We start from the raw sequence: 8453 nt of genomic DNA on the forward strand, positions 1-8453 counted from the left end.
TGTCTGTGTATGTTGACAGGAACCAGACCCACCTACCTCCATGTTCCCTTGTGGGGTCGTTTTCGGTGGGTCTGGCCCAAGGTTGTCCGTGTTGGTGCTGCGGTGGGGCGGCGCATCTTCCCACGGCTCCGCCCTGGGCCCCGCTCTAAAAAAGAGCACTGGGGGTAGTGGGAGGCGGTCACCAGGCTTTCACCAGCTCGGTATCTGCTGGTGGCTGCCGAGGCGTGCGGCCAACTGGGTGTCTTCACCCTGCTCGGTCCTGGCCCTGCCCTCATGAGGCCTACTGGTTTTGCCGCCTCTTCCAACTCCTTGAGCCTTTTGGCCAGATCCGCACCAAATAGCAGCGCCTGTCGTTCGGGCGCTGGAGCTTTACAGAGGCCGGCATATGTTGGGTTGAGGGCAGGCCTGATGTTGTCCCGCCGTAGGTTGTTTAGCTCATACGTGGTGCTGCACATCAGTGCGAGGGCATCCTACTGGGGTATGGTCAGGTCTTCATCCCCAACGGACCGAGCAAAGGCGGTGACGGCTGCTGAGTGGAGCTTCAGGACTCGCTGCATTTTGTCCTGAGCCCTTATTTGCTGCCCCAGCTGGTTCCAGATCTGCCCATTGACCGTCTTGACCCTCAGCGCCTCGCAATTTTCTGGCGCGATGTAGTTGTCAAGGGCCTGCTGGACAGCCTTGTCCTGCAGCGGGTTGTTGGACAGCCTGTTTATAGTTGCCGCCATTCTGGGTGGCAACACCATCCCAGTTGTTGGTGGTGCCGCATATCGGCCCACTACACCCAGTAGCTCTTCTTCCGGCACGCCCGGCATGCTGACGATATCCTCTGCCTGCCCTTGGGATAGGCCAGCCCAGTCCTGGCCTCCCTTACTGCCCTCGAACATAGAGGGTACAGAAGGGTGTGGAGAGGAGGAGGCCAAAGCCCGTCCTCCTGGGAGATGCCGCATCTCCTCATTTATCATACGCTCGAGGAGCTGCCTCATGCAGCTGATCCGAGCGTCTCCCCTTTTCGGTGGGGGAGAGTGTTCCCGTTCCTCCGAATCATCGGAGGACACCGGCCGGTCGGTTTTATGAGTCGCCTTCCTCCCTGTGCGGGGCGTTGAAATCTGCAGCACTGGGGGCGGCTCGGTGTCGGGTGAGCGGGAGCGTTGAAAATGCTCCTCCGCTGCGAGAGGCTGCCGTCCCGCTATGGACCCGTCCTCGGGTGGAGTAGGGCAGGCAGTCCTCCTGGCTGGTCGCTTGCGAGAGGCCATTATTCTCTCTAGCGCGACTCTGTAAGAAAAAAGGCACTTACCTGAGGTCTCGTCTTTATGCTGCAGCTGGAGAGCCTGGCTCCAGCTGCTGCCGCTGTTGCACTGCTGACGTAATGCCGCGCCTGCGCGCTGGGTGGGTTCTTCACATAGTCACTCACATGACTCCAAAGTAAAATTGTCATTTGGACCCCTAGAGGTCCAAACGAAATGCCGTTTCTGCAGCCATACATTACACACAAATAGACCCAGACACAACATAATTACATTTTACATAAACATCCATCACATAGCTGTGATGGAAGGCCAAAAAAAAACTTATCTCTCCACTGCACTCTCTCCCCCCCGATGTCAGAGTCAAAGTCAAAGCCCCCGGCTGGCGATGGCGATTGTCCCGCGGCCATTGAAGCCACGCCGGGTGGTGCGAGGTCGCACACCGGGTCTTGGTGTTGGAGCCCCCGGTGTGCGCTCGCAAAGTCCCGCGGCCGTTCCAGCCGCGCGGGGCAGTGGTGTCAGGCCCCGCTCCAGGAGCTCTTCGACCCCGCACTCGGGCGGGAGAATTCGCCGTTGCAGAAGCCCCGAAAAGCGGTCTCTCTCCAGGGAGCCGCGGGCTCCCGACGTCGCTGTCCGTAGACCCGCAGCGGCAGCCTCCGACTCAGCAGCAGCAGCAGCAGCAGCAGCGGCAACGCTCCTCCACCGCTCCGGACTCGGCCAGCCCCGCGACGGCGACGGTGAGTAGCACCAGAGTCCCCGGCTCCTCCTGTTGGAGGCCGCTCCTCATTGCGGCCTCAACGACAATGGAAACCCGATGAGAAAAGGTCGGGTCCCCAGTGCAGGGAGAGATTTAAAAAGTTTCCCCCCCCCCTCCCACCCCACCCCCCCCCCCCCACACACACACCAACAAAAAAATAACAAAAACTACATTGAAACACAGACAGAAAATAATAAAAACGCGGACAGACTGCAGAGGCCGCTGCTGGCCAGAGCCGCGCCGCCTACCGGTCTTCATCGTGCAGACAACGCTCCTCCACCTTCCCTGGCCCCCACCTTCGCGATGTGTGTGTGTGTGTGTGTGTGTGTGTGTGTGTGTGTGTGTGTGTGTGTGTGTGTGTGTGTGTGTGTGTGTGTGTGTGTGTGTGTGTGTGTGTGTGTGCGGTCGGTAGATGCAGTTCGCGGTTCGGTAGATCCAGCTCGCGGTTTCAACGCTGTCAGTCGATCCAGCTCGAGGCTTTCCAGGAGAGTGCCCTCGAGCTTGAAGGTCGAAAACACTCTTCTGGACTCACGGATTAGGTCGCTCAAGTGGGACAGGCCCTTAAGATAGAGCTCTTAAAGGTAGCGGAGTCAGGGGATATGGTGAGAAGGCAGGAACAGGGTACTGTATGTGGATGATCAGCCATGATGATTGTTATTTGCACTAGATTTGTTATTTATTGAACTTTTTCTTTTTTTTCCCGTTATATACAATGTTTACATATTCACATATTCGGTTGTGCTGCAGCAAGTAAGAATTTCATTGTCCCGTCCGGAACATATGACAATAAAACACTCTTGACTCTTGACTCTTGATCACAGTGAATGGCGGTGCTCGTTCGAAAGGCCGAATGGCCTACTCCTGCACCTATTGCCTATTGTCCAACTAGCAGTTTCCAAATCGCAAACATAATTGACATTAACAACATTCTGAAGTTGTCTAATATTTTGAAATAGTCGTCAACATTTATGATCCTGCACATAGACATGAGAAATTTGCTGGAATACAAAATTTAGTTGCCGAGGTAAGTGACAATATTTGATGAACTTACAGCATTGCAAAGAACCCCCAGGCCACCCTGCAGTGTTCTGGTATAAGAGCCAGAATCCTTACATTACAAGAATGCCTTCTGCTGCTTCACATCTTATTTTAATTTGCTGCACAGTCCAGCTGGACTTGTTAAATCAAAGGCAACCATATAAGGAATTGACTTGGGCCATGGTCTCAGGGCTATTGGGGATGAGTGTATATTGAGCTAGCAAACCTTACTCCACTTCAATAGTAAACATAGAGCCATCAATGAGAATTATAATGCTATTTGATTCAAAATAACTGTTTATGCATTTCAAGGTACAGTAATCAAAAATCAACTATGAAAATAAACGAAAAATAGGAAAAATCACAGACACTGTTGCTACACTTTTTATTCATCATTTTATTAAAAAGGTATAATACTACAAGTTTTCTTGGAGGTGGTCCCAAATTTCTATAATGATTTTGGCACCAGACTGGTGGAATATTTTCTTGTGACTTTATTAAGGCACTCCGTTGAGCTTCTGCCAAAATATTGCCTGTCGCTTTGGAGAATTTATGAGGAAATTCCCAGATATTTTTTAGCAAATTCACATTTGCTAAAAATAAAAACAACGCTGTAAATGTCTGATGAAGGATTACAATTCAAACATGAATCGATTCTCTTTTGAGTTCTTATGGTCACATTCCTCCTGCACTGTCTGGGAGAAGAATAGATAGAAATTAAAAGGTAGCGTCAATTGCACATCTTTCCATCAAATTAAGTGGAAGATAAATCGGGTCTGGTGAAGACAAAAGAACAGGCCCTACTGCCCACAATGTTCATGCTAAACATGATGCCTACACATAATCCTTATCCCTCCATTTCCTACATTTCCTTATGTCTATCCAAAAGTCTGTTAAATGCCACAATCGTATCTGCCTCACCACCACCCATGACATCAGGTTCCAGGCACTCACCACCCTCTATGTGTTAAAAAAAACTTGCCCTGCACATCTCCTTTAAACTTTGCCCTTCTTGCTTTAAACCTATAGGCTCTAATATTTGATTTTTCCATTCTGGGGTAAAAGGGTTTCGATCTAAGCCTGTCAGAATTTTATAGCCTTCTATCAGGTCTCCCTGCCACTTCTGGCATTCCAGGAAAACAATCCAAGTCCGTCCAACCTCTCCCCCTAGTTAATACCCCGTAATCTAGGCATCATTCTAGTAAACCCCCTCTTTTCCCTTTCCAAAGCCTCCACATCCTTCCTTTAATGGGGCCAGAACTGCAGGCAATACTCAAAATGTGACCTAACCAATTCCTGTTAAGCTGCATCATGACTTCCTGACTCTTAGGCTCCCAGCTATGTAAGCAAACATACTGTATGCCTTCTTTACCTCTTTATCTACTTGTGTTGATACTTACAAGTAATAATGGACGGACTCCAAAATCTTTCAATGCTTTTAGACAATAGACGATAGACAATAGGTGCAGGAGTGGCCATTCGGCCCTTTGAGCCAGCACCGCCATTCACAGTGATCATGGCTGATCTACAATCAGTACCCCGTTCCTGCGTTCTCCCCATCTTCCTTGACTCCGCTATCTTTAAAAGCTCTTTCTAACTCTCTCTTGAAAGCATCCAGAGAATCGGCCTCCACTATCTTCTGAGGCAGAGAATTTCACAGATTCACAACTCTCTGTATGAAAAAGTCTTTCCCCATCTCCATTCTAAATGGCCTACCCCTTATTCTTAAACTGTGGCCTCTGGTTCTGCACTCCCCCAACATCGGGAACATGTTTCCTGCCTCTAGCATGTCCAATCCATTAATAATCTTATATGTTTCAATGAGATTCCCTCTCTTCCTTCTAAATTCCAGTGCATACAAGCCCAGCCGCTCCATTCTTTCAACATATGACAATCCAGCCATCCCGGGAATTAACCTCGTGAACCTACGCTGCACTCTCTCAATAGCAAGAATGTCCTTCCTCAAATTTGGAGACCAAAACTGCACACAATACTCCAGGTGTGGTCTCACTAGGGCCCTGTACATCTGCAGAAGGACCTCTTTGCTCCTATACTCAAGTCCTCTTGTTATGAAGCCCAATATGCCATTTGCTTTCTTCACTGCCTGCTGTACCTGCATGCTTACTTTCAGTAACTAATGTACAAGGACACTCAGATCTCGTTGTACTTCCCCTTTTCCTAACTTGACACCATCTATATTATTACTAAAACTCTCATCTTGACCACTTCCGGTTTGCTTTTTTTTTAAATTTGCGCAAAAACTGTACCCTTTATCAGTAGGATTTTTCGCCACTTTACTCACTGTTCTCATCTACTCCAACCCACCAAGTTTTGTTCCGATTGGTGGAATTATACAAAAGTTAAGAAAGGTAAAAAAATCGTGAGATCAGCAGATTGATCTTCTCACATGTCAATCACCATGAAGATAACGCCCATTCCAGCACCCGCTGGAGAATAAGTCCCCAGAGGCGGGGCTGAGACAAGTGCTTATTGAGTCCGCAAGAGTGCAGTCGGGAAAGTCGCTGTGTGGTGTCAGGAAAGTCATCATGTGGTGCCGTGACCGGTGGCTGCTGAGTGGAGTCCCTCCCCCCAACAACACAACCCTCTCCCCCCCACACACTCCCCTTCCCCCCCCACACCCACCTTCCCCTTCCCCTCTCCCACTCCTCCCCACACACACACCCTTCCCCCTGTTGCCCTCCCCCCACAACTCCCTCCCCCCCACACACCCATAACCCCCCTTTACCCCCCCCCCCCATTCCTCCCACCCCCCCCCATACCAGCCCACCCCCCAACACCACCTCACCCCACCACACACCACCCCACCACCCCAACACCCACCCCCCCCCCCCCTCAACACCACCCCAACCTCCCCAAAACCATCCCACCCCCCCAACACCATTTATGACCCAATATTTCAGAATTAATTTTGGTTGTCAAGAGTAATGAGTGGGTGGAATGGGATGATTGGGATCATTGTTTTTGTATACATTTTTTACATCAAGAATTGTTGTATTTGTTTTAATAATTAAGTTGTACTTTTGTAAAATATTATGTAAAATGTTATAAAGAAGCATGCAAAAACTGCAAATAAAGTACTGTAAGTTTTTGCAGTAAAGAAAACCTTTTTTTAGAAAATGTTTTGTGTATTGATTTGATTGCCTGTTACTGTTAGGCTGTGTTAGTGTGTGCAGTGCACCTTCAATGGTCTTCCTGACCTAACAACTTCACATCACATCAATTTCAACATGGAATAGTGATGTGAATTCAACATTTAGTTCGACTTCAATTTCCATCATGAAAATTGAAGTCAAACTAAATGGTGCATTTACATTACTCTGATCGCTTTCAAACGAACCTATTTTACTGTCATGTTTTTTTTAATTTTTTTTTTTTTTTTTAATTTTTTAATTTTATTTTTATAGAAAGAGAGAGAAAGAGAGGGTAGAAAATTACAAATAAAAAAACCCAGAAAAACAGAAGAGGTGGAATGGGTTACCTGTAATACGTCAATGGAGATAGGTTCGTAGATTATAAAGTATAGCTTTTCATCTGATCCTGAGTTCAAGTTTCAGTTGGGTCCTCGTGCTGTGCCAATCTATCCCTTCAGATAGTTAATGAATGGAGCCCAGATTTTATCGAAAAGATCTTGTTTGTCCATTAGGACAAGTCTAATTCTTTCTAAGTATAGGGTCTCCGACATTTCTGTAATCCATATTTTAATTGTGGGGGTTGTAGGGCCTTTCCAAAATTTTAATATTAATTTTTTCCCGATTATTATACTGTAGTCGAGGAAATTTCTTTGGTTTGTTGTGAGTGTTAAACTTTGTTCTGATATTCCAAGTATTATTAATTTTGTGTCTGGGTCCAGTTTTGTATTAATAACTTCTGAAGTTATTTCAAAAATATCAGTCCAGAAATGTTTAAGTTTTATACAGTTTGCAAACGTATGTGTTAAATTAGCCTCTAGATGTAGACATTTATCACAAATAGGAGAGATTTGTGGGAAGATTCTATTTAGTTTTATTTTAGAGTAGTGTAGTCTATGTAAGACCTTGAATTGTATTAAAGTATGTCTGGCATTTAATGAACATTGATGTATTTGTTGTAAACTTTCGTCCCACATATCTTTTGTTATAGGGTGACCTATTTCATTTTCCCATTTGTATCTATATGGTTCGGTCGGTGGTACCTCGTTGTTTAGGAGGGTGTTATAAATATAAGCTATTAATTTTTCAGTGTTAGGATGCTTGTTCAGACATTCATCAAGGATTTCTGATTCCCTAGTCCTGTAGACTTGTGTATTAGATTTAACATAATCTCTAATTTGTAGATATCTGAAGAAATTATTTGAGTGCAGTCCATAATTCTGTTGTAACTCTTGAAATGAAAGAAAAGTGCCTTTCCCATAAAGATGTCCAATATTTTTGATTCCATAATTTTTCCATTGTGTGAAACCTTTGTCCATAAAGGATGATTTGAATAAAGGATTATTTACAATGGGAAGGCATAGTGGTATATTATTCAATTTTAAATATTTTTTTATTTGTTTCCAAATTCGTATCCACTATGTATTATGGGGTTTTCTTTATAGGTTTTTTTTTGTGCAGTTTTGTGGGGGCAAATATGATCGGACCTATTTCAAAAGGTAGACAGTCTTCCTTTTCCATCATTAACCAATCTGGTTGTTGATCCATTTCTTCCAGCCAGAAATTCATGTTTTTAATATGGACTGCCCAAAAATAAAATAAGAAATTTGGCAAAGCCAAACCTCCATTTATCTTTGACTTACATAAATGTTTTTTACTTATTCTATGATTCTTATAATCCCAGACAAAACTTGTAACAATGGAGTCGACTTTTTTGAAAAAAGTTTTTGGGATATATATCGGAATTAATTGAAATAGGTACAGCAGTTGCGGTAAAAAAATCATTTTTATAGCATTAATTCTCCCAAGCATAGAAATGGGGAGTGTTTTCCAGTATTGAATATTCTTATGTAGTTTATTCAGTAAGGGTGGGAAATTTAGTTTAAATAAAGAGGTATATGTCTTAGTTACATAGATTCCTAAGTATTTAAATTTATCTTTAACTATTTTAAAAGGGGATTGTTGTATTGTATGTAAATTGAATTTTGTTATTGGCATGATTTCACTTTTATTCCAATTAATTCTATATCCCAAAAACTGACCAAATTGAGTTATTAGATTTAATAGGTTTGGAATACTAGTTTCTAACTTTGTAATATATATTAGTACATCATCTGCATATAAGGAAATTTTATTCCTTGTGTCTCTATTATTGTATCCATATATTCCTGGATGGTTTCTAACGCTTTCTGCTAGGGGTTCGATTGCAAGAGCAAATAATAGTGGGGATAGTGAACATCCTTGTCTACAGCCTTCCTGGTCTCT

This window comes from Leucoraja erinacea, chromosome 4 (genome assembly GCF_028641065.1).
Source record: "Leucoraja erinacea ecotype New England chromosome 4, Leri_hhj_1, whole genome shotgun sequence".
Lineage (NCBI taxonomy): Eukaryota > Metazoa > Chordata > Chondrichthyes > Rajiformes > Rajidae > Leucoraja > Leucoraja erinaceus.